Source organism: Rhinatrema bivittatum, chromosome 2 (genome assembly GCF_901001135.1).
Source record: "Rhinatrema bivittatum chromosome 2, aRhiBiv1.1, whole genome shotgun sequence".
NCBI lineage: Eukaryota > Metazoa > Chordata > Amphibia > Gymnophiona > Rhinatrematidae > Rhinatrema > Rhinatrema bivittatum.
Genome location: NC_042616.1, coordinates 592,273,093 through 592,279,450, shown reverse-complemented (window position 1 = coordinate 592,279,450; position 6,358 = coordinate 592,273,093).

Sequence of the window (6,358 nt, the reverse complement as noted above, 5' to 3'; positions counted from 1 at the left end):
TTTAAGACATTTGGGGGGGTTCGGGAGGGTGGGGGATTTATTTTAAAGGGTCGGGTGGGTTTTAGGGATGTTTTAGTGTGCCGGTTTTTCCGCCCTCCACGATTTACACGATATTTAAAGAAACAAAACCGCGACGATTCAATTCCCTCCCCCCCCCAGCCGAAATCGATCGTTAAGACGATCGATCACACGATACACATCTCTACTGAGGTCTACTGTGGTGTTTGTATGTCTCACTCTGCATGTAAAACTGGCCCCAAAACCCTATACCACCACCAAAACCTTACCTTGAGTTAATAGCTGGCCCTCCTATATCAGTATAAATAGGTGACCACTATGCATATCACCCCAGAGGCTCTCTCTCTCTTTCTCCACTCCACTCTCCTCTCCTCTTCCCAAGCCTCAACATGCAATTTCACACAGCTTAACTCCAGCAAAAAAGGTGCAGTTATTTCCAGCATTAAAAGCTGGAAATAACTTATTTTCATTAATCCCACCCAAACCCCTCCCCAATTCCATCCCTTTGAAAAAAATTGCATTTTCACCACACACTGCCATAACTATCATGTGTATTTTGATGAATGACCCTATTTCGTAATTTAATGCTTCCAGTTCTTTGTTCTTTTCCTTATTCTTACCTGTTGAATAATTAATAATTATTCCCCTTAAAGTGCTTTAAAGGCATCCCACCATATATCCATAGTGGACATAACATAAACATTTTGATCAAAACACTCTTCATGGAATCCTTTTATAAGAACTATAAAATAATCATCCCACATAAGCCATGAAATAAATCTCCAGGAATTATAAAATCATCATCCCACAGAAACCATGAATTAAATCTCCAAGAATGTTTATGTAAGTCTCCCTAAATAAATATCCATTGTAATGGCTGCATGATCAGAAACATTAATTATCCCAATATTAGTTTTAATATAGAAGGTAAAAACAATCCATTGGATACCAACAAAAATGTATTCTCAAATAGCACTATTAAGAAGAATAAAAAGTGAATTCACAAACAGAGGGATGTTTCAAGCATTATGGGTCAGAAAGCCCAATTTATACCACCAAAGAGTGAAAGATATTTGTTTTATTTTGGAACTGAATTTCCTATCTAAATTTAGATCCAGAAGAAAATATAAATCACCTCCTAAAATAGTTTGGAGATCACTAACTTCCATGACAGCTACAGCCAGTTTTGTCATAAACATCAAGAGTAGGGCATGAACATTGAATGAAGCCATTAAAAAAGCCATAAAAAAAGAATGAGAATCCCTTTATCTCTCATAAAAAAGAATTGTGGATGTGACACAAATTATTAATAATCTAAAAAAAAATAGCATTTTGATATTAAAAAGAAAGAAAAAGTAGTGCAACTAAAACACAGAACATATAAACATTACATAAGCACACCTAAGATCTAGCAAACATCATATACAGCACTGAGAAACTATTATGCTCCAGTGTCTCTCAGTTATACTCATATATAACAAATCACTGGAATGAACTGATTAAATTGTCAACCCATGCCTAAAACTTTAATGCCTGATTTTCAATCCCCTGCACTTGGGGAAAACGGGGGTTACATGCGAGGCCGTGCCTTGCACGTGCCTCATGCATTTTAGAAGAGGCCCAGCCATGTACGAAACCCCTGTTACGCGCACAAGATCCAGGCCTCTTTCAAGGGGCAGTCCCGGGGACAGGGGGGGGGGGGGGCAGGCTGGGACAGCACTATTCATTCAGGCCGATACAGTACAGTGTGCTCCGACGGAGTGCACTATTAGCCGGCATTTGGACGCGCGTTTTGGACGCGGTAGCTTTACCCCTTATTCAGTAAGGGGTAATAGTGTGTCCAAAATGCGCGTCCAACCCCCCGAACCTAATAGCGCCCGCAACATGCAAATGCATGTTGCGGGCGCTATTAGGTATTCCCGCACGATTCAGTAAGTAAAATGTGCAGCCAGGCCGCACATTTTACTTTCAGAAATTAGCACCTACCTTTAGCACCAGGTAGGCGCTAAGTCGGAGGTCCCGAAAGTTAAAAAAAGTAAAAAAAAAAAAAAAATTTGAAATAGGCCCGCGGCTCGCAGGTTGAAAACCAGATGCTCAATTTTGCCAGCGTCCGGTTTCCGAACTTGTGGCTGTCAGCAGGCTCAAGAACCGATGCCGGCAAAATTGAGCGTTGGCTGTCAAACCCGCTGACAGCCGCCGCTCCCATCAAAAATGAGGCACTAGGGTTGCGCTAGTGTTCCTAGCACCTCTTTTTACTGCCGGGTCTAATTTTAATAAATTAAAATACTGAATCGCGCGCACAGGAGAGTGGCCTGTGCGCACGCTGGGAGAATGGGTGCTCGCCGTCTCTCCTGCGTTTTTATTGTATTGACCCGATTGTTGTCCCGGACCCTCGCACACCGGCCGGCTGCCTGCGCGCACAACTTACTTTAGGTTGGGCCCTGAATTAAGTATTGGAACTACAACAACAAAAAAAAGGAATTGGTAAGATTTAGGGATTGGGGAGGACAGGGGAAGGGAGGTTAGGGTAGGGGTAGGGAAGCTCCTTCACAGTCTGCTCCTTGATTGGAAGTGCACACGAACGCGTGCACGCACCTTACAAAATCTACCCATTAATGAGTAATACGGCACATTATCTCATACAAAACCATATACAGCATTTTGCCAGTATAGAAGAAACATTCCATTTGAAAGTGATCATATTTTAACCTACTGCTTAATTAGGTGATAGGGAATTGATAAACCAGTAATAAGTTATTAGGTTTCTTTCCATCTTACATCACATATACATATCACATGATCACTGTGGTACCAGTGCATTTTAACAACCAAAACAAGATTATACACCTAGGAGTGAATTTTCAGAGGAGCTATACACATAAATGTAGTATATATCATAGCAATGTTTAAAAGCCTATTTACACATGTAAAACCTTTTGAAAATTCAGCACTATGAGTTCTCAAAGGAGTTAAATGCATAAAAGTAACAATTTTAAAAAGTCCAGTTTAAGCATGTAAAGTCCAGTTTTACATGTGTAAATCCTTTTGAAAATTCACTCCTTCATGAGCTTTTAACATAATAAATGCAAGATTTAGGGACATGCTACCACTCTAGTGCCCAACAAGACAATCCCAGCGCATAAGGAAAACATACCCAAACAATGTACTTAGGCATAAACCAAGCTTTATTGAGGCAGGCTCTGCAGACAAGCATTCACATAAATTACAATGAGAGTGTACGAGGCAAAGCCATGAGACATTCTAATTCTCCTGTATACCTATTCAACAAAATACAGCTAATATTCCAACAAATCATAATATAGTCAGCAGCATCAATAACATCTACACCCAATCCCAAACAACACTCCAGTCAGCCACCAACATTGACATTGGCAGCCAGTAGCTGCCTACAGGACAATCTCCCTAAATTGTTTCCGCCCAGGTGAATAATGATAACAGGTGGCTGTGCGAAGCCACAACAGAGGCAAAAGTTGTTCTCACAGCATGCCAGACCCTACACCCATCTGACGTGGACTCCACATGATACCAGCCCCAAAAACACCCCATATGGTTGCTCGCGCACCTTCCTGGCTGTCCAATGAATGAAGGAGTGTCCTACAATCCAGACAGTCCTTTGTCCGTAACACAAATTAACAGTATTGTTAGTTACTATCTGGACCCATTCTAATGTACAAATTAAATGCGGATGGCTTCCATCTGCCTATTCTCTGTATTACTTCCACGATTAGACCCACTTTCACAGCACTGGTTGCTGCGCCAATTCTGAATGAGTGAGTTCCAAACTCCCTTGGGTTCACACCTAGGTAAGCTAACACCCCTTTGAGCACTGCTATAAACTGATACCTAGTGAGTGGAATCCCATCAGCATGCACCAGTAAATGAAGCCCCTCGGTCTGCTTGCTAAATATGAATCCAGATTCATTAAAGGGCAAGTGATTTAAGATTCCACCCACCTCAAGCATAGTGGGGCCCCCTTCCCCTCCTGGTCAATTTTTAAACGGTGTATTAAGATAATCACTACCCCATCCCTGATATGAATGTTTCATAGCATGCCACTGTGACCAGTTTCGGTTTTGAATCCAGCCACTAACATGCTCCCTTTCATTTCTCCGTAAAAGACCAATGAAAAAGCTGCCCTAAAAAGGTGAACCTCAAAATCGGAATTGCACACTGCCTGTAGGGCATTCCAGAAGCATATAAATAACTCGTATGTGATGGGCTTTCTCAAATCCTTCCTTTCACCTGCCCTTCAACTCCACCTTGCTAGCATCTTCTTCACCATGAAGGCCCTGGTTGGGTCCCCCTGACCCTTGCACCTTCACGAAAAAGACAAATCCAGCAAGGTGATTCATTATTGCTTTCCTGGACAACCCCACCTTTTTTGTCCTTGCCAAGTATTGAAGAATCAAGTTGTATGGTACCGGACTTGACACCCATCCGAGTCCCTCCAAAAATGCATGCACACGATCATATCCATGAGAATAAGCAGCCTATGTTGCAGAGGCTATCACTCATGTAACAGGTCCCTGGTAGTCTCATACCAATACTCCATAGGCTCTCTGGGAATGTTGTAGCCTCTGTGTCCACATTTGGTATCTGAATGTGAAATGAATCACATTTAGCATGCAAAAGCGCATCAGCTACTCCATTGCTTATGCTGGGCACATGCTGCGCCCTAATGGTCATGTTGAAATGCAAACACTGCAGAACTATGTTCCTACATAACTCCAACACCAGCAGGCATTTCGCGGAATGCCTATTGATAACCTCCACCACCGCTCAGTTGTCATACCAGAAGATTATTTTTTATTGGCCAACCTTATGCCCCATGCCACTAGTGCCACCAATATGGAAAATAATTTGTGAAACGATATGTTCATCGTCAATCCCCTTTCCCTCTAAGCTGCTGGTCAAGATTCAGTGCACCATGAACCTTGGCAACATATGCCAAATCCCCAACCACTTGATGCATCTGAGTAAATATCTATGTCGCAGTTAGAAACCGGGGATTCCTGACACATAGATACCTCGTTGAATTGACTTGGAAAATTGACCCATATGTCAATCCTTCTTCATGGCCACAGATACATGGATAAAATGAGGTGGCCAGCTGATGCCCATGGTAGCCTGGGTCAGCCTTCTGAGGAATACCCTGCCCATAGGGATGACTCAAAACACAAAGTTTAGATTACCGACAAGGGACAGGATGCTAGCTAAAGTCAGCTTCTTTGCTGCTTGCGCATTCTAAAGCATTTGCACAGCTTGTCGATAGGTAGTCTAGATACCATTTCCTCTGAAACGAGCTTGATGCCCAAGGACAGGACCTTGGATGGACCCTCTGTTTTTTCCCCAGCCAGCAGCACACCAAACTCAGCAGCCATGTCCAGGAATTCAGTTAACAGTTTGGCGCAAACATCGGACCCACCAAGCCCCATGAATAAAAAATCATCTAAGTAGTGTATGATATTCAGAACACCAGCTCACTGCTCTACCACCCAAAGTAAAAAAGAACTGAATAACTCAAAGGAAGCACAAGAAACAGCACAGCCCATTGGCATGCATTTGTCATAACAGTATTGCCCCTGAAATAGAAACCCAGCAGAGGAAAGCTACACAGATGGACAGGAACCAACCTAAAAGCTAATTTAATGTCAGTCTTTGACATCAAGGCACCTTTCCCTCAATGCCTCAACAATGCCATTGCGCTGTCGAAGAATGCATATTGTAGGGAAACACTCATCACGTGGAAAATGATCGTTCACTGGTCTCCCGGGCGGATGAGATAAGTTTTGGATGATCCTAAATTTTCCAGGCTCCTTTTTTGGCATGACTGCCAGGGGAGAGAATATCATCTCTGCAAATGTTGGGTGAGTGAAGGGGCTGACTAACCTGTCCAGGGCTATCTCAGCATTGATCTTCTTCTGCACTACGTCGATGTGGTGCACTACCGAGCCCACATTGCACACGGAACTCTTGGGAATTTCAACCCAGAAAGGAATCAGGAACCCCAGTTGAAACCCTTCTATTATCTTAAAAGCAGCACTATGCTTGGGATAACAGTTGAGCTAAGCTATCATACTGCCAAGCTTGATCGGAGTTGGGGCCTTCGCATACAAGTTATCCTCATTTGGCTTTTGCAGAAATCCCTGCATTAAGCCTCTTACTGCACATAACTGCTGCGTGGGACCCAGCGCAAATGGAACAAGCATGCTTAAACTTGCAGAGCTGGAAATTGCAAGTGGACTTATTAAAGCGCCAGCAGACCTTGCTATTAGTGGAAGCGGACAAAAGACAAACCAAATTGTTATCTTTTTGTGCT